This window comes from Cheilinus undulatus, linkage group 5, assembly GCF_018320785.1.
Source record: "Cheilinus undulatus linkage group 5, ASM1832078v1, whole genome shotgun sequence".
In the NCBI taxonomy this organism is placed as follows: Eukaryota; Metazoa; Chordata; class Actinopteri; order Labriformes; family Labridae; genus Cheilinus; species Cheilinus undulatus.
This window is the reverse complement of record NC_054869.1, coordinates 53702675-53723978: the sequence shown is the minus strand read 5'-3', so window position 1 is coordinate 53723978 and position 21304 is coordinate 53702675. Positions and strand designations below refer to the sequence as shown.

Genomic DNA, 21304 nt, shown 5'->3' with positions numbered 1-21304 from the left:
TTTTTGCTGCTTTTATCCCATTTTTGCCCCTTTTCACCATTTTTTTCCACTTTTTGCCCATTTAAGCTACCTTTTGCCATTAAATACCACTTGTTTCCTTCTTTGTTGCCCGTTTTGCCACTTCTTTAAGCCACTTTTACCCCATTTTTGGCCCTTTCACCACTTTTCACCAATTTCATCTACCTTATGCCACTAGATACCACTAGTTTCCTATTTTTTTGACCCATTTCTCCCACTCTTGACTGCAGAGTCAATTGCTACAGACCTCCAAACTTCATGTGGCCTTCAGATTAGCTCAAGAACAGTGGTAGAGAGCTTCATGGAATGGGTTTCCATGGTAACAGCTGCATCCAAGCCATACATCACCAAGTGCAATACAAAGCGTGGGATGCAGTGGTGTAAAGCACGCCGCCACTGGACTCTAGAGCAGTGAAGACGCATTCTCTGGAGTGACCAGTCGTGCTGCTCCATCTGGCAATCTGATGGATGAATCTTGGTTTGGGGGTTGCCAGGAGAACGGTACTTGTCTGACTGCATTGTGCCAAGTGTAAAGTTTGGTGGTGGGGGGATTATGGTGTGGGCTTGTTCTTCAGGAGCTGGGCTTGGCCCCTTAGTTCCAGTGAAAGGAACTCCGAATGCTTCAGCATACCAAGAGATTCTGGACAATTCCATGCTCCCAACTTTGTGGGAACAGTTTGGGGATGGCCCCTTCCTGTTTCAACATGACTGTGCACCAGTGCACAAAGCAAGGTCCATAAAGACATGGAGGAGAGAGTTTGGAGTGGATCAACTGGCCTGCACAGAGTCCTGACCTCAACCCCATAGAACACCTTTGGGATGAATTAGAGCGGAGACTGAGAGCCAGGCCTTCTGGTCCAACATCAGTGTGTGACCTCACAAATGTGCTTCTGGAAGAATGGTGAAAAATTCCCTTAAACACACTCCTAAAGCGTGTGGAAAGCCTTCCTAGAAGAGTTGAAGCTGTTATAGCTGCAAAGGGTGGACCCACGTCAGATTAAACCCTATGGATTAAGAATGGGATGTCACTGAAGTTTATATGAGAGTCAAGGCATGTGAGCAAATACTTTTGGCAATATAGCGTAGGTGGGATTTGAGGGCAAGGCCATAATTCAGCTTTCAGCTTTAATGTTATTTAGCTCTCCACGATCATGAACACTCAAGACTGAACCATTTCCATGCTGCATGCTGTGGTGCGTTTGCTTCGTTGTTTTCACGTGTTTCTGGTGTTTTCTAAAGTAGTCAGAGTGTTGTTCAGTTTTTGTGTTGCAGCTGCCTCTTAGCAAACAGAAGTGAACATATTTCAATTCCAGCCAGTGTGTTGCACCATCAGCAGCTGGAAACGATCGGTTATCACCCGACTCACAGCTCTATGAGCTTTAAGAATTTAAACCCAAGAACACGGGTCAATCAGGGTAACTGTTTGAGACGTACAGAAATAATCCTTTACCCTGGGGAGCTAAAAACATCACATTTAACACAGAACTGAAGCACATTTTTGGATTTTGTACACTAGAATTATGACAGATTCCTTTTTCTTGTGTTTTGTTTGTCATTATGCAACAAAATCCCACGATAAATCCTTCAGTGTGGAACTCTGACATTAAACTTTCTCACATGAAGCTGCACAGCTCTCCTCATGTTCTACTTAAACACTTGAAACCCAAATGTAAACTTCCTGCAGCGGAGAGGTCATGTGACGTAAACTTCATCCCCCGGTGACATAATCCACATGTCCCTGAGCGTGACGGCTCGATGTGACAGAGAACATGTGAGCGTGTGGTTCCAGCAGCGTGGAATGTAAAGTACGCCACGCTTTAGGAGAGTATTCAGGGCTTCAGAATTCACCAGGGTCCAATTACAAAATCAGAGATGGAGCAGTGATAACAGGAAGGCTTTTCCATGATTCGGACCCGTACTCATCAGAACAGACACAGAGAGACAAATAAAAAATATTACAACATACAACTGGACAAAAGGCTAAATGTAAATGTATAAATGAGGGGTGACTTGAAATAGTCGGCATTTCGACGATTCGCTTCAGAGGAGTCTGATTGGACTATGAGCCTCGTAGTCCAATCAGACCTCACCCACTGTCCTGCTGTGCTGGGGTTGTTTATCACCTCAGATGGCAAGCACGTGGCTAATTATGTATGCACGATGACGTCAAAGCAAGCCTATCTCTCTGCGCAAGCTCAGTATCGCTGGAGACCCTGCAGGGAAAGTGGGAAAGTTTGACCAGAACTTTCTCATAAAGCAGAATTTTAATCTAAGTGAGGTTTTCCTGGTTAACAAAAGGCGTTATATCATCGGTGGTATGGAGGGATTTTGTGTCATCGCTGCGAGTAATGGAGAGGTTGAAACGAAGAGAACTTTAGCTGAGCGGCTGAAATACCGATGCAGCAGCAAAGAGAGAGAGGGCTACGCCCGTTACTTCGCAGAAGTAGTCTTGGATAAGTCGTTAATGAGAGGATGACTGGACGGGACTATCTGCTGTGGAGCTTTTGTCTTTTTGGGACTAGTCCAAATAAACCAGGATGGTTGGATTTCCAGCTTTAGCAGAGGTTACAGTGATATAATCATGAGGACTGATATTAGCAGCTGACAGTAAGACTCATTTTTCATTTGAAATGTTCTAATGCAGTGTCCAGTTAACAGAGCACTTTTGTTATGTGTTTGGATGCTTCGTTGTTGTCGCTGGAGGATGGTATTTGGCTGTTGTAAGCTGCTAATTTATAGTAGCGGCTAACAGGCTAACGGTGCTGATGTGAAGCTAACTGTTGTTGTTTGAGTTTAACATGAGCGTATATTGTGAAACTGACTGCGTGTGTAAGGAAAAGTGTGCAGCTTTCATTTTGATGTTTTAAACCACTTACACAAAAAATAAGAGAGAGATTTATGTTTTGCTGCTGTTAATGCAGCAAAATAGTGTTAAAGCAAATGTCCGGAAGTTGTTCTATATGGCCGGAATTCTTGAGGACTGCCGGTCCAGGGACAAAAAAGTCTAGCAGAAACGCTGTTCGACTATTAGTCGACTAAAGGCAAAATCTGACAAATCAGATCCAAATATGAAAAACCTTAGTCGTTAACACCCCTAGTATAAATATTCCCTATCAGTGTTACTCAACCCTGCTCAACCAAAGAGCCAAATAATTCAAAAAATACTTTTGTAAGAGCCACAATCTAAGTGGTGAAAAGTGGCAAAAATGGGTTAAAGTGGCAATAACAATAAGTTAAGGTGATACAATGGTCCAAAAGCAGCAAAGAAGTGGCAAAAATGGGTGAAAGTTGGCAAAACTGGTGAGAAAAAGTGGCAAAGTTGATTAAAAAATGAGTTACAGGTGGTAAAAAATGCCAAAAAATGATGAAAATGTTGGAAAAATGGTAGCAAAATTGGTCAATAAAAGGTGAAAATCTGGCAAAAAAACTGAGTGAGAAAAGACTAAAATGGGCAGGTATGGCAAAAAATGGGTGAAAATTAGCAAAAATGGGGGGAAGAAGTGGCTAAATTGATACAAAAATGAGTTACAAGTGGTAAAACGTAAAAAATATGGCAAAAAAAGGAGTGAGAAGAGACTAAAATGGGAAAAAATGGGAAAAAAGTGGAATTCAATGAAAAAAGGCAGCTTAAATAGGCGAGAAGGGCAAAACATGACAAAAAAGTGGAAGAAAATAGCAAAAAGCAGGACAAAAAAGATGTGAAAAAAGACTGAAATTAGCAAAAAAGGGGATAAATTTGAAAAAAGCAAAAAGCAGAATAAAAGAGGCAAAAACTGGTGGTAAATAGCAAAAAGTGATAACAAAAAATGAGTTACAGGTGGCAAAATTGTTCAATAAAAGGTAAAAAATTTGGCAAGAAATGAGTGAAAAGAGAATAAAATGGGAAAAAAGTTGCATTCAATAGAAAAAGACAGCTTAAATGGGTGAGAAGGGGCAAAAAAGTGGAAAAAAATTGCAAAAAGCAGGACAAAAAAGGCAAAAACTGGTGAAAAGGGACAAAAGAAGCTGCAAACTTGGGCTTAAAAAGCTGTAAAAATAGATTAAAAGTGGCAAAAAAAGGAGGAAAAATTACAAATAAGGGCAATGGAAATATTCAAACAAAAAAATAAAGGTTGACAATTGAAGCAAACTGTACAAGAGTGGGGGACAAACTGATTAATGGATCATTTCTGAGGTTAAAGTTGACTGTTTTTAAGGTTTTGTGGGGGAAAAATATTTCAAATAAAGCCATAAAAGAGCCACAAATCATCACAGAAGAGCCACATGTGGAGCCACGCATTGAGTCTCACTGCTCTATACCATCATGTTTGGATTTTTGACCTTGGTGACCAGGATGAAGACGATGACTCACTTTAAAACTTCCACACGACCATCAATAACAGTTCAAACCTGTTCAGATGCTGCTGTGGTCAGGAAGCTCTGCCAGCTCCACCCTAAAGTTCCTGGTACCTTTCAGTTTCGACACAACGAACAACATCCTGGACCGTCGTTCTAAGAAACACATCCTGACAACATGATCACATGATGCTGAAGGAAAACGCCGTCCCACTGCTGTTACTCAGAAAGCAGGAATTTAATTCTAAATTTAGAAAAGAATAAGAGGCAGTTTAAAATATGATCAGTCATATTAAAGGGTGATTCCGGGTCACGTCTTTGCAGCTTGGCCTTAAAACATCCAAAGAAACATCCTAAAAACAACGTGCATTATGTTTGTCAAAGTCACAGTTTTTGTTTAACAGGTTTAAATAAACCAGCAACAGTAGATGGGAAATCCTGATTCTGTATCATCAGATAGAATAAAGCAACAAGTCAGCTGTATTAAGCCAAGAGAAAGGAAATAAATCTAGTCCTGCAAAGCAGGGTTGATGACTCAGTATACCTGTTGATGACTCAGTATATATAAGGGTTGTCTTTTATGCTGTAAAATAGCAACAGATTTATATACACCGGAGTTATTTCAGCTGAGGGATCAGTAGCTACGTAAACTATACAGAGCCCAGTGAGGAGAGAGAGAAAACGGTTCATAGGGGAGAGTTATCGCTCACAGCATATAATCTGGAGCCTGCTCAGAGTTCCAAGCATTTCTGCTGAATGAAACCCGGACTTTTTAACTCGTATGAGCCCCTACAGTCATTCCTCTGCGTGTCCTTATACTACCTGAATCCCTGTGACATTCCTTTATGTGACATGAACTGTGCCTTTTCTCAGTGTAATCCTGGATGCCTGATGCACCAAACAAGCTCTCATGTGTCCAGAGCAGGATTAAATGTTCAGTTATACGCTTTTTTTACCGTGATGAGAGCGATTTTAACCACCTGATGAGAGCTGGAGGTGAAAACGCCTCAGGATTAATAAACGATGCCCCGTTCAAACGTCAGCGATTAAGATCCCACTTTCACTTCTTGGTGACATGAAATACAATTAGAGGTAAGTTATTTCAGTGGATGATAGTTTAGCATTATAATTTAAAGAGAGGTTAAATCAGCCGTGTGATTAACCCAGGCACACACTTGTCTGCATATTTGGCACTCTCCTTTACACACGGAGGATGAAAGGTCTTTGTTATTCTGTGAGCTGCTGACTGTGACTAAAACAAGGGAAGAAGCTTTATTTTACAAACCAAAAATCCTCTTACAGTCATTAAAGCCTGACTTTGCCAGAAACTAGTCAGAAATGTGAACTGGACTGGGATCCTGCTGTCTCTAGCATGCAGCTGCTGCCTGGTGGGCTCTCTGAGGTGGGTCCTCTTGTTGTTATGTCACATTCCCACGCTTGTGCTCCTTCATTTGCATCCGTGCCGTGCCTGGGCCCACCTCTTCCATCCGTGCCACGCCAAAGCACAGAACGATTGCACTCACACTGGCCAAACGTGCCAGACTTCAGGCTGAAACGGGCCCAGGCACGGTACGGATGGCCTAGTGTGAGTTCACCCTAAAACAGACCACAGGCTGTAGTTTGGACCCTTCTGCTTTTGTTGTAAATATTTCAGGTAACAATGACACTGCAGCATGTGAGAGTTTGTGACCAGGCAGACATTTTTCCTGCTATAAAGCAGATGAAAGTCTGGAGGTGATTTTATTCCTGCAGAATAACCATCAGCTGACTTTAAGTTTGGAGGACTAATCCTTAAAACAGATTTGGTGAACTCAAACTTGGCTCTTCTGTTTGACTTTTTACTGCAGAAGAAATCCCTCCTCATTTAATTTCATGGCACTGATGGTTCATGTTTGTGTGACTGTTTAAAGTCCCGACACGTGAGGACATGACTCTCTGCATCTGCTCAGGAAACCGACACAATCCGTCCACGTCACCACATCACAAACTCTGTGCAGCCTCTCCATGAGTCACTGAAACTTTCTAACCTGAACCTCCAGCTCTCTGTGCTCACTCGCGCCCTCCTCTCAGTCTTTAGCCTCTCTCTGCTCTGACTGACCATCCTCTCTGGGCGTTTAAGGACAGAAACATCCTCAGTGTCCTCCCCTGACTCTCTCCTGGCCTGTCTCCTCTCCTGCAGCATGAAAGTATTTCACCGCCCTGACACTTCTTACAGCTGGATTCATGCTGGGTTTTTGCTCTGGAGATGTCGGCAACAATCTGAATAAAACATCAGCCAAACGTCTATTCTCCTTTAAAAGTCAAACAGAAAAAAAACGAGACACAGCTGATAAAGTCTGCACTCGTGCACCGCTGAAAATCCAACTTTTCTTCCTGCCAAATCAGGATGGAGACCATATGGTTTCTAACGCTGCAGAGGAGGGAAATCTTTATCCATCTGCAGGTCTGAGTGTTTAACAGAGCGCTGAAGCTGCTCTGAAGATCTGAATAAAACACTAGCAGCACAAAAATCATGCTTTATTAAAAGGTTTGTTTCAGCATTCAGTTTTTAACTTTCCACAAGCAAGGGGAGGAAATGGTGAATATTATCTCCAAGTCTTAAAGTGGCTCTCCCAGCTCTAGAAAAATAGGACATAACATTTTTGGACAGACTGGTCTTTTCTTGCAGAAACAGAGCAAACTAGAGCGGTTTCTTTAAGACTAACAAAACCAGGGCTGTAGTAAAAAAATCACAAACCTTTGGATTGCCTTTGTTGCATACATGAGGACATTTAAAGATAAAAATTAGGACAGAGAACCATCACGTCTGCTGAACTTTACTCCTAAAGAGAAAACATCCTGAGGACTTTTCTGTTCTTTTCTCCATCTCTCCTTTGTCCGTGTTTTCCAGTAGTTATAAATACACAGCAGTGCTTTATGTTACATCACCTCTACTGTAAAATCAGTTTGAACTGAGACGGCTGAGCACAGAGGCTCTTTGTATGCTGGAGGATTGGTCATTACTGAGATTACATCATTTAAAAAACAAACAAATGAACACAAATGAAGCCTGTTCCAGTCTTTATAGAAATCAACTATTTTGTACACTAGAGGATTAATGCTGTTGTTCGTGTTTTTTGCAGCACTCAGGTTTAATTCAAGCTCGTTTAAGTCATTGCATTTGATTTCAAAGTCTGCGTGTGTTCTCAGATTCGGAGAATGTCTGAATAGGCTGTGCATTTGTCCTGACATGTCATTTTGCCCTAATGAGCCACCGTACATTGACACTATAAATCTATATTCAAGTGGATCCGTCCCAGACACTTTTTTAAATCATTCACATGGACCCCTTCACTTACACCAGTGTTACTCAGCCCTGCTCCACCAAAGAGCCAAACTCTTGAAAAATACCTTTACAAGAGCCACAATCTAAGAGGGGAAAAGTGGCAAATACGGGTTTAAAGTGGCAATAAAAATAAGATAAAAGCGGCAAAAATGTTCAAATATATACAGATATATACAGACAAGACAGAGAGAAAATAAAACCTGTTCAATTTTTGCCTCTCTATTTTGATTGCTTGACTGCTTTGATTTTCCTTTTTGAAAGAGAAAATCGCCTAGTATTTATTTCATTTTCTTCTTAACAAAAGTCAAAAGACATTTTTAGTTATGAAAATATTTATAAAAATAAATATTTCAGAATCAGAAATCCAATTACTGAAAGATGCACGACCCAAATAATGTCTACTCTGACAAAAACTTCCTGCAAGGACCCCAAGACCCGCCATGCAACCATCCCACCCTCATTTTTATGCTTCAATGCAGTAAAACCACTGAGTTACTGCATGAAAACGCCTGACTGATTAAACTGCACAAACACAGCTGCAACATTAAGTTAGAAAATCTTAATGTAGACATTACTCAATACTGGAGGTTTACTGCTATCTTTGATGCAGTTTAGGGCTGGGCAATTAATCACAAATTAGATTAAATCGCAATATGGCAGTGCAATATTTCTTTAACCTAAAAAGTGTCAAAATACCAGTTTGACACAATCTTTTTTCTTTTTTTATGCTTTATACCAGCGTTACTAGACCCTGCTCAACTAAAGAGCCAAATAGTAGAAAAATACCTTTGCAAGAGCCACAATCTAAGAGGTGGAAAGTGGCAAAACAGCATGAAGAAGCATTAAAATAAGTTAAATGTGGCAAGAACAGTCAAAAAGCAACAAAAATGGAGAAGGAAAGTGAAGTCAGAGAGTAGCAAAAATTGGTGAGAAGTGACAAAAAAAAATGTGTTACAGGTGGCATAAAATGGTCCAAAAGTGGCAAAACTGTGAAAAAAAAATAAGCGAAAAGTGACTAAAATGGGCAAAAAGCAGTCAAGATTGGCTACAATGGGCCAAAACTTGCACACAGTCAAGGCACCCAGTGCCAGAGGCAGCAAAATAACCCCAAAACATCTTTGAAGGTCCACCATGTTTGACTGTAGGTACTGTGTTCTTTTCTTTGTAGGCCTCATTCTGTTTTCTGTAAACAGCAGAATGACGTGCTTTTCCAAAAAGCTCTACCTTAGTCTCATCTGTCCACTAAATGTTCTCCCAGAAGGATTGAGGCTTACTCAGGTACATTTTTGCACACTCCAGTCTGGCTTTTTTATGTCTCTTTGTCAGCAGCAGCATTTAATTGCAAAAGGCAGCTTAAATGGGAGAAAAGTGGCAAAAAGGGGCAAAAAAATGCAAAAGGCCGGTTAAAAATGTCAAAATGGGTAATAAGTGTCAAAACGAAGAGGCAAAATGGACTTACAGTGGCAAACACTGTGAGAAAAGTAGCACAAAAGGGCAGAAAGTGACAAAAATGGGTGAGAAGTGACCAAAAATAATGTTAAAGATGGCAAAAATGGTCCAAAAGTAGCCAACACGGAGAAAAGAGGCAAATATGGGTGGGAAGTGACCAAAACATGTGTTAAAGGTGGCAAAAATGGTCCAAAAGTCGCAAAAGCGTGACCAAAAAATGAGTGACAAAGTGACTAAAATGGGCAAAAAGCAGTCAAGATTGGCTACAATGGGCAAAAACTAGGAAAATGTGGAATATAATGACAAAAGGTAGATTAAATGGTTGAAAATACAAAGAAAAAAGGGTGAAAAAAAGGCAAAAGTTGGATAAAAGTAGCAAAAAATGGGTAAAAAGTTGCAAAAAAGTGTCAGAATAGGCAAAAAAGTAGGAAAAAATGGTATTACATGGCAAAAGATAGCCCTAATTGGCAAAAATGGGATAAAAGTGGCAAAATGGGCAAAAAGGTAGGAAAAAAGTGGTTTTCAAAGGCAAAAGGTAAAAAAAGGGCAAAAAAAAGTTTCCCTTATTTAAAGTTTTCTGGGGGAATAATATTTAAACTAAAGACAAAAAAGAGCCACATGTGGCTCTTGAGGCGCGCGTTATCACTACTTTATACGTTATTCAGACCTTCAAGTATCTTTATTTTATTTTATTTTAAACAAAAATCTTACTTTTCTTGCTCATGCATTTATTTTTCTTCATCAAACTGAGAATATGAGAAATGATCATCGCCTTCAATAAAGCAATTGATATCACAATTTCTATATGAGCCAAAATGGTGGTGAGATATTTTTATTCTAAATTTAGCCCCAGTTTATCTAATATTGCACTTGTTATAATATAGAATGATTTCTTTCTGATGTTTGTTGAACAACAGAAAAAATGAAGAACCAAAATAATCGCATTTCAAATCTCAATATTGCAAGAAAAATTGCAGTTTGATTATTTTTGCATATCATTCGGCCCTACTGCAGTGGTTTTAAACGTCACATTAAAGTTGGCAGAAGAAAAACAGCATGGAGAAACACAGACACTGTTGTCCAATAACAATCCTGACTTAGTTTTCCTGTTGCAGCTCAACTTCACTGGATCACAGCCGTCCTGACCCTGACGTCAGATATCAGACAAACAAAATCGCCCTGACATGACAGAGAAGATCGCCCTCACGCCTCTCAGCGTGTCCGGGGACTCTGGGACGTTTTCATGTGGTCCTCCGGGTAAACTCGATGTAAACTCCCCCCTCTGTTCTCCAGCCACAACAAGGCGAGGCCCCCCGCACAAAGAGGGGCTCACAGATCTGTGACATAACCCTAATCTGTGTCCACCGGGTAGCGAGGCTCCCCGCGCCGCCACCTCCTCCTCTGAGAGCCCTGTGTTCAGTCACAGAGATGATCTCTGAGATGGAGGAGGAGGGGGCGGGCTGAGCGGTTACATAATCTGCAGAGAGGAGAGTGACCTCCGAGCGGCCTCGGACATCTCAGTCCTCGCTGTGAGGACACGAGCCAAGAGAATCCACCAAGATCGGGATTTTCTCAGCAGTGAGAGCTCACGTTTGATAAATAAATGATTTAATGAGGCGGTTATCCTCTGGGGACAAAGAAAATCATCTCACTGGATCCTGACTTAAACATCAGGAACCAGGGCCAAACACCCATGATAGTTCTACTCATTAAATACAGTTTACACAGGTTTATAGGAGTGTAAACGGGTTTAAACAGGTTTATACAGGTTTAAACAGGTTTATACGGGTTTAAACAGGTTTAAACAGGTTTATACGGGTTTAAACAGGTTTATACGGGTTTAAACAGGTTTAAACAGGTTTATACGGGTTTAAACAGGTTTATACAGGTTTATACGGGTTTACACGGGTTTATACAGGTTTATACGGGTTTATACGGGTTTATACGGGTTAAAACAGGTTTATACGGGTTTAAACAGGTTTAAACAGGTTTATACGGGTTTAAACAGGTTTATACGGGTTTAAACAGGTTTATACAGGTTTATACGGGTTTATACAGGTTTATACGGGTTTATACGGGTTTATACAGGTTTATACGGGTTAAAACAGGTTTATACAGGTTTATACAGGTTTAAACAGGTTTATACAGGTTTAAACAGGTTTATACGGGTTAAAACAGGTTTATACAGGTTTATACAGGTTTAAACAGGTTTATACGGGTTTAAACAGATTTATACAGGTTTATACGGGTTTATACAGGTTTATACGGGTTTATACAGGTTTATACGGGTTTATACAGGTTTATATGGGTTTATACGGGTTTAAACAGGTTTATACGGGTTAAAACAGGTTTATACGGCTTTATACAGGTTTATACGGGTTTATACGGGTTTATACAGGTTTATACGGGTTTATACGGGTTTATACAGGTTTATACGGGTTTATACGGGTTTATACGGGTTTATACGGGTTAAAACAGGTTTATACGGCTTTATACAGGTTTATACAGGTTTATACAGGTTTATACGGGTTTATACGGGTTTAAACAGGTTTATACAGGTTTATACGGGTTTATACAGGTTTATACGGGTTTATACGGGTTTAAACAGGTTTATACAGGTTTATACGGGTTAAAACAGGTTTATACGGGTTTAAACAGGTTTATACAGGTTAAAACAGGTTTATACGGCTTTATACAGGTTTATACAGGTTTATACGGGTTAAAACAGTTTTATACAGGTTAAAACAGGTTTATACGGCTTTATACAGGTTTATACGGGTTAAAACAGGTTTATACGGGTTTAAACAGGTTTATACAGGTTTATACGGGTTTAAACCGGTTTAAACGGGTTTAAACAGGTTTATACGGGTTTAAACAAGTTTAAACAGGTTTATGCGGGTTTATACGGGTTTATGCGGGTTTAAAAGGGTTTATACGGGTTTAAACAGGTTAAAACAGGTTTATATGGGTTTATACGGGTTTAAACGGGTTTATACGGGTTTAAACAGGTTTAAATGGGTTTAAACAGGTTAAAACAGGTTTATATGGGTTTATACGGGTTTATAAAGGTTTATACAGGTTTATACGGGTTTATACAAGCACCAGGCTGAGTCTGCGGGTAGAGCTCTGTGTTCACAGAGTCCTCATTTACTGGTGTTGGGAACTATTCCCGGTCCCAGCACTGTCTGGTTCCCCGTTCTCTCTCTAGCCACACTTTACTCTTAAAGACAAAAGACAGGGGGGTCAAACTCAATCAGAGCAGGGGCTGGATTCTGGATTTAGGTCTTAACAGGGTCAACACAACCTTAAACTGTCAACCTCATTTTCACCAATAATAAAATATGAAAATAAACTGCACAGCACTGATGATAAATCATTTTGAAATTCAATAAAGTAAAAATGATAAGTTTAAAGGCTCAATCTGAGATAAAATTCCTATTTATTAGTTCAAAAGATCAGAACACGATATTAAAAATAGAAAAATAATGTTTTAAAAGAGCAAAAATATGAGGAGAAAGTTAATATCATAAGTTTGAAAGGTCAAAATATGAGATCAAATTTGAAATCATGAGTTTAAAAGTCACTTATGTCTTAATATTTTAAATTGAAAGTCTGATAGTTCAACATATGGGATTAAAAAGCCAAAATTAGGAGTTGAAAATGTCAAAATATGAGCTAGAATTAAAAATGATGACTAAAAAAGTTAAAAATATGACTTAAATCCAAAATTGGGAGTCTAAAAGGTCAAAATATGATATAAAAAGTAAAAATAATTAAATTAAAATGTCAAAATAAGAGAAAAAATTGAAATCATGTGTTTGAAAGTCAAAATATGGGATTAAAAAGCCAAAGTAAGGAGTTGAAAAAGTCAAAATATGACTTAAAATTTAAAATTGTGACTCTTAAAGATAAAAATGTGAAATATAAAGTCCAAATTATGAGTTGAAAAGGTCAAAGCATGAAATGAAAAGCCAGAATCATAAGTTTGAGTCGTAATCTTGAGATGCAAAATTGAAAATATGAAATAAAAACACAAATTAATTTTTTCCACCACATTTCTAACTTTTTATGAAATCTTTTTTACTCTTTACTTTTTCAGATTTTTATGGCTTAACAAGGAAATTTTAAATAATCAAGTTAAATTTTACATTTTTATACTGGAGGAACTCTGCAGACCTCATACTGGTGGGCCAGTTAGAATACAAATATGATCGAGCGGGCCGGATATAATCCTTCCATGGGCCAGATTTGGCCCCCCGGCCTTGAGTTTGACACCAGTGACATGAGGATATCAGACTTCTGTGCCGTGCATTTAAAAGCTATCACAAACCCAGCGTCTGATTTTACATGAACATGCAGACATTAACACCAACACTTCCTCACATTTCTGGTTGTGTACGGCCTGTTCTGCTGTCTTGGTCCACTTTTTTGCCGTTTAAAATGATAAAAATAAAATAAAATAAAAAAGATACAAATAAAAATAAAGATGTGCCAATCCAATCCTGGTATTGGGTAAAGGGTCAACATTTTTCTGAATTTAAAGATCATGATTATTTATCATTTCAACAAGTGGAACAATTACACAACTTACTTCATGCAAATTTACTCAGTCTGAGAAAAACTCGGGCTGAACGATTAGGGAAAATAATCTAATTGCCATTTTTTTACCCAATAGTGCAACTGTGATTTAATATGCGATTATTTCTTAAGTTCCTCATCTCATGCATTCTACAACAAATTAATGTTAATTTAATTTATTTATTGTGTTGTTTTGTATATTCTATAGAGCCAAAGTGAAACTACTGTCTGTAACTTTTGTTGGAAAAGACAAATAAAAACTTTAAGAACAAAAAAGAAATATTGCACTCTCTGCGATTTGAAAATTGCAGCAGGCCATATTGTGATTTGATCTAATTTTCCATCATTTGCCCAGCCCTAGTCTAGACAAAGGTACGATCACAGCAGCAGGCTGAGATTTCCCCAGACAGACGAGATAATCTCAGCCTCACAGCAGCGTCTGATCTGCTCGCCTTTGTGGATGAAAGGTAAGAAAACAGAAACATCCGCTCACAAGAAAACCTGATTGAGATGAAGATGTGTGGATGATTACTTCCCTTCTTTGACCTTTACACTCCCGGGATGATGCTACGTGACAGCGAGGCTGAGCGTGTTCACCAAGACGCTCTGCTTTTACCACACATGCTGGGAGAATCTGCATACGCCTCGATCCACTCAGGTGATCGAAGTTTAAAGAGCCTGAACACGAAGAACGCACATGAACGGACGCAATAAAAGGAAGAGAGACAAGGTTGGCGAGGCGATAAGCTCAGACCCTCTCCATCCTTCTGAGTCGTCTTAAATGAGGCGTCGCTCGTGGAAAATCAGAGAAACGGGTTAGCAGCAGCTCGGCCAATAACAGCCTTCATCAAGGCGGCGTGGAGGTGAGTTTAGTGGGTCAGAGCAGACTTTGGGCCTCAGGTCTGTAAATGAAGGAACCACAGCAGAGTCTGGAAAAGCATGCTTCTGTCATGTTTGCTCTTTGTTTACCTCAGACTGGACAAAGCCGGCATTCAGAGGCCCTTCAGCCGAGACGCATTAATGTGTGACACAAGAACAAACTGTCCGAACCATCTGAGAGACTGTGTTCAAAGTTTTCAGGTCAGATCTCTTTATCTGCATGACTAACAAGGTTAGGAGCGTCAAACAGCCTCCTAACGCTCGCTGCTGCCTCCTCTTCCTCCTCTTCTTCTTTAACCTCCTGAGACCTGAGCTCTACTTTTGGAAGCATTTTAAGTTTCTCCCATTTATTTAAGATGAGTAGGATCTGATAGATTAAAACAACAGCCTGGTCTTTGAGCAGGAATTCCTTGGAAATTTTTCTTTACAAAATCCACAAAAATTCCCCAAAAATTCAAGGATATTACATAAAATTTTGGTTAAAATTCTCTTCTAAAGTATTCCATAAAAAGTAGCCTAAAGTTTCTCTGAAAAAGTCCCCAAATGTTAACAGTGAAACAAACAAACAAAAAACATGTGGATTCCTAAAAAAATTCCAAATTTGAGAGCAAATACCCCAAAAAATTCCACAGAAAATTCTTAAAAATTTACAAAATCATTCTCCAAATTTTCATGACAAAGACAAAACATCCAAACATTCAAACAAATCTTTGAAAATTTCCATGGGAATTCTTCAGCGTTCTAAGGAACACCCCCCCACCCACCTCCAGACTCCCAATCAAATTCCTAAAAAATCTGAATTTCCTCGATTTCTATAAAAGGCCTGAAAATTTCCGAACAAATTTCCCCAAACATTCCCACAATTTTCCCACATTCCAATGAATAATCCAAAAGAAAAATTCAATGCAAATTTCCCCCAATTTTCCAATCCATCTAAAATGTTAAAACATTTTCACTTAACTTCCATGAGGATACTTGAAAATTTCCAAGCAAATTACCTGAAATATCCTAACCAGCACCCGACAAGATTTACTGGCTAATGCTTTATCACATGTCCTTTAAAAGCATTTTTATGAAGACATGAGGGAGAAAAGCTGCTAAAGAGGCACCACTAGCCTGTTAGCTGGTGGCTAATTAACCCCCATTCATTCTTGTCAGCATGTGGGGCTACCAAACCACGGTAGGAGCCACAGAGAGGATGTGAGAATAAGAGGAGGGACAGAGAGTTCTGGAGACGAGGGTCTTACAGTATGAACACCGGGACTGAAGTGGCATCACTGGGTATCTGAAAGGTGCTAAAATGTAAACAAGGCTGGAGATGAGGAGACGACGCGGCCACTGTTGTTAAAGAGCAGCTGGAAAATGAGGATCACGTACGGTGAATAAGGAGATAAAGAGCATCTTCAGCCCATGCTTCTGTCACTGTAACCACAGAACAACAGGCTCACAGCAGAAACAACATCACCCTCAGAGTGTTTGGAGCTGGTAGACGCTCCGTCTGACCAGTATGAACTGGTTCTGGAGGGCTTCTTTGGTCGTGTTTAGTCTGGTAGTCCAGCTGAGGTGCCAGTGCAGATACACAGAGAGGCCACTTAACATGGCAACACCCTGCATTTAACCGTGACTCACAGAGAATCACACCATCATTCACCGGCATGAGCCGAGCTGCAAACACTGCAGAGACGATAGGCTGTCAGAGTGATGATGACTTCATCATGTTTTTAAAGGGACACCATCTGACACTTTAACCATCAGAGATATCAGAAACTAGCAAGATAAAAACATCATCATTTTCTATGACATTTGCACAAGAGAGGATTAAATCTATCAGCAATAACCCTTAAAAACCTTGTGCAGACTGTTTTCTGCAGTTTAGGCAGCGTTCTTACATTTACTGAAGAAAAACACAAGAAGCTACCGAGTTCTAGTTGCTTTAGAGCCGTGGTTTTCAAACTTTTTTAGCCTAAGGCACCCCTAAGGTTAAGCCAAAATCTCAAGGCACACCATGTTTAAATCGATATAAAATAGACTTTTTAAATAATGTTACAGTCAAGGTGGTCTATAAGGGACGATCAAGGAGAGAGCTTTCTGCCAGCCAACTGGGGGGTCATGGAGACGGCAAAAGTGGGCAAAAATGAGTTCAAAGTTACATAAACGCATGGCAAAAGTGGGCAAAAGGTGGAAAAACAAAGTCAGAAATGGGCAAAAATTGGTAAAAAGTGGCCAAAACACTGGGTTGAAATTGGCAAAAACTTGTTGAAAGTGTCAAAATAGTGGCAAAAATGGGTTACAAGTGGCCTAAAAGGACTAAATGTTGTTAAAAGTTAGAAAAAAACAGGTTAAAAGTGGTAAAAAGGGCAAAATTGGGCAAAAAAAAAAAAAAACGGTCAAACAAAGGCAAAAGGTAGCATAAAAGGGTTGAAAGTGTCAATAAAGTGGCAAAACATTAAAGTTTCTAAAAGGTGGTAAAAAGGGGTTAAAAGTGATGTCAAAAAATGGCCACACAATAGCAAAATTGAACAAAAAAAAGTGGCAAAAAGGTAGCAAAGTTTGTTTAATGTGGCAAAAAATTCCAAAAAAAAGTGGCAAAAATGGGTCAAAAGTAGTGATAAGTGGCAAAAATGCTTTAAAAAAGCAGCAAAATGGTTTAAGTAGTCAAAAGTAGTGGCAAAAAATGGGTCAAAAGTAATGAAAAGAAGTGCCAAAATGGGAAGAAAAATTGGTTAACTTGGTTAAAAATAGCATAAATTAATAATTTCAACTCCAATTTCAACCTAGTAACAGTCTGCCATGCTTTTCAGCTCTTAATGAGCTAACAGTTAGCCAGGATGCTAGCACCAATGCTACTGATCAACACCCATGCACTGGTATCATCAATAAATCACAACTGGGGAGGTCCCACTCTCTGGGGGTTTTTCAGGGGTCCAGATCTGTGAGCAGGTCTGGTTACAGGACTTGTAACCAGTCTAGATCTGTGAGCAGGTCTGGTTGCAGGACTTGTAACCAGTCTAGATCTGTGAGCAGGTCTGGTTACAGGACTTGTAACCAGTCTAGATCTGTGAGCAGGTCTGGTTGCAGGACTTGTAACCAGTCTATATCATTCAGCAGGTCTGGTTGCAGGACTTGTAACCAGTCTAGATCTGTGAGCAGGTCTGGTTACAGGACTTGTAACCAGTCTAGATCTGTGAGCAGGTCTGGTTACAGGACTTGTAACCAGTCTAGATCTGTGAGCAGGTCTGGTTACAGGACTTGTAACCAGTCTAGATCTGTGAGCATGACAGGGTACAGGAATTGTAACCAGTCTAGATCTGTGAGCAGGTCTGGTTGCAGGACTTGTAACCAGTCTAGATCTGTGAGCAGGTCTGGTTACAGGACTTGTAACCAGTCTAGATCTGTGAGCAGGTCTGGTTGCAGGACTTGTAACCAGTCTAGATCTGTGAGCAGGTCTGGTTGCAGGGCTTGTAACCAGTCTAGATCTGTGAGCAGGTCTGGTTACAGGACTTGTAACCAGTCTAGATCTGTGAGCAGGTCTGGTTACAGGACTTGTAACCAGTCTAGATCTGTGAGCAGGTCTGGTTGCAGGACTTGTAACCAGTCTAGATCTGTGAGCAGGTCTGGTTGCAGGGCTTGTAACCAGTCTAGATCTGTGAGCAGGTCTGGTTACAGGACTTGTAACCAGTCTAGATCTGTGAGCAGGTCTGGTTACAGGACTTGTAACCAGTCTAGATCTGTGAGCAGGTCTGGTTGCAGGACTTGGCATAAAGTTGTAGTAATAATGTTTGGTACAAATTCCCACGGCACCTAGACTAGCCTTAAGGCACACCAGCGAGCCTTGCCACACCATTTAAGAACCACTGCTCTAGACTGAACAAAAAGAACATTTTATGTTTGATTGGTAGAAAATCGTGGTGTTGGGACATCCCCAGAGAAATACACATGCACTGATATGACAAACATACATGATGTGACAAACTGATGCAAAGATTTCAGGATTTATTTGCAGGGGAAATGTGATCATGGTCATCGTATGCCTGCATACTGGTTCTTTACATCAGGGGTTCTCAACGTGTGGGTCGGGACTTCACTGGGGGTCGCGTGGCACTGAGAGGGGGTCTCCAGATGCCTTAAAAAAACTAAGAATATTTTTTAAATTATACTGTTGCCACTTTACACCAATTATGCCAAATTTCAACCCATTTTCATCACTTTTTCCCACCAATTTTAACACATTTTTGCAACTTCAAACTCATTTTGTCAGTTTTAAACCCTTTCCACTACCTTTTTCTGCCTCTTTTTACCACTTCTAAACCAAATCTTGCCACTCTTCACCTATTGTTGGCTCTGTTGACACATTATTGCCACTATTAACCCCTTTTACCACTTTTTAAGTCACATTTCACAGTTCAATAAGCCCATTTTTGCCAGGTTCTGACTTTGTCTGCCTCAGCTAACCCTTTTTTGTCCGTTTATATCAATTTTTATCCCATTTCACCAAATCTCCACCTATTTTTGCCACTTAAACGCCATTTCAGCCACTTCTGAATCCCCTTTTACCACTTTATATAACAATTTTTGCCACTTTAACCCATTTTGCTGGCTATTTTGACACTTGTATTTAATTTTTGGCATTTCTAACCCATTTCTGCTTCTTTTAAAATCCAATTTTACCACCTTTTCTTGCTATTTTTAACCCATTTTAGCTATTTTTAATGTATTTTAATTCTGTTTTCAACAAAAGCATTTACATTTTTAGAGGGCTACTTACTACACAAATGAATTAAAATGTGTTTCTTTCATAAGAGTGGTTATTATTCAGGTTAAATAAAATACCACAGCTGAACTTTACAGTGGACCAGGATTTTGCTGGCCCCCCAGGAAGCCCCCCCCCCCAGACCTGCAGTTATCATCATAACATTTCTACAGACATTGAAAACTATCCCTAAAGTTTATAAAACAGGGTTAACTGATTCACCTGGAGAGGAGGTCCAGATCCAGATCACTAATACTCAGTCCTGCAGACCTCCTAGTGTGGTCTATCCAGATGAAGGGAGACCAGAGTCTAGAGGAGTCTGGTCCTGAGCTAAGAGGCTAGCTGAGCCCCTTAAACATCTAAAAATCCTCATCTAGTCTCAAACAGTCTTTAATGTAAACGCTGATGTAGTGACACAAAGTCTGAATAAAACAGAAATAAAGCTGATAGAAAAACTTCATAGCTACAGAAAAACATTCATGAGCTCCTCAAGTGCATCAAAGTCGCTTTAATCAGAGAAAAATCGACTTTAGTTGGTTTTAAACGGAACCAAAGCAACTCTTTAAAATACTTGTGCAACTCTTTTGGGCAATTAAGAAAATGTTAACAGCTTTTTTAACACTAAGATTAAGAATTTACACAATCTGTGTCGCCTAAGGTTTCTATTTGTGTTCCTATGGCAACAAACCTGCACCTGTATGTTTGACTTTACTCCTATAGTATGAAACTAAGGTATTAGTGCAGTGATACTCAACCTGTGGCTCTGGACCCACATGTGGCTCTTTTATGTCTTAATTCTAAATATTATTCACCCAGAAAACCTTAAAAAAGGGAAACTCTTTGTCCCTTTTTTTTCCATTTTTGCCACTTTTCACCCATTTAAGCTTCCTTTGTTCATTAAAAAACAATTTTTTCCTACTTTTGTCTGTTTTTGTCACTTCTTTCTGCCACTTTTCACCATTTTTTCCACTTTTCGCCTATTTAAGCTACCATTTGCCATTAAATACCACTGGTTTTCTTTTCCCCCATTTTTGCCTCCTCTTTTATATGATCTATGATCCAATTTTTGCCCTTTTTCACTTTTTTTCATTTTTTGCTCCTTTAAGAGCCCTTTGCCATTTAATACCAATTGTTTTCTATTTTAGCCTTTTTGCCACTTCTTTTAGCCACTTTTATTCCATTTTAGCCCTTTTTCACCATTTTTTGCCCACTTAGGCATCCCTTTGCCATTAAATACCATTGTTTCCTATTATGTGCCCATTTCAATCACTTTTAACTCATTTTGTTGCCTTGTTTTTGACACTTTTGGACCATTTCACTCATTTTTTAGTAACTTCTTACCCATTGTTGCTACTTTCTGACTCTTTTTCTCGAATTTTTGCTGCTTTTTGACCATTTTGCCCATTTGCCACTTCTATTTGCCGCTTTTATCCCATTTTTGCCCCCTTTTCACCATTTTTTGCCACTTTTTGCCTGTTTAAGCTACCTTTTGCCAATAAATAACACTTGTTTCCTCTTTTGTTGCCCATTTGCCACTTCTTTAAGCCACTTTTATCCCATTTTTGCCCTTTTCACCAATTTTTTAACCCATTTTATCTACTTTATGCCACCAGTTTCCTATTTTTTGCCCATTTCTGCCACTCTTGACTGCTTTTGCCCATTTTAGTCACTTTCCACTCATTTTTGCCACTTTAAGACCATTTTTTGCCACCTGTAACTCATTTTTTGGTGACATCTCACCCATTTTTGCTACTTTCCGACCCCCCCCCCCCCCCCCCCCCCATTCTGGTTGCTTATTGACCGTTTTTGCCATCTTTAACTTATTTTTAATGCTATTTAAGCTGTTTGTGCCACTTTTCACCACTTAGTTTGTGGCTCTTGCAAAGGTATTTTTCAGTAATTTGTTGGAGCAGGGCTGAGTAACACGGTGTTAGTGTGATTTGAAGGTGTGCAGCACAGCAGTAACAAAG

The 21304-nt window shown here is 39.6% G+C and overlaps 1 protein-coding gene across 1 annotated transcript in view; it reads right to left on the bottom strand.

The window, feature by feature from the left end:
* fam102aa (family with sequence similarity 102 member Aa) overlaps window positions 1-21304 on the bottom strand; it is a 59669-nt gene that overhangs the window by 37490 nt on the left and 875 nt on the right. The gene's annotated exons all lie outside the window — the stretch shown is intronic.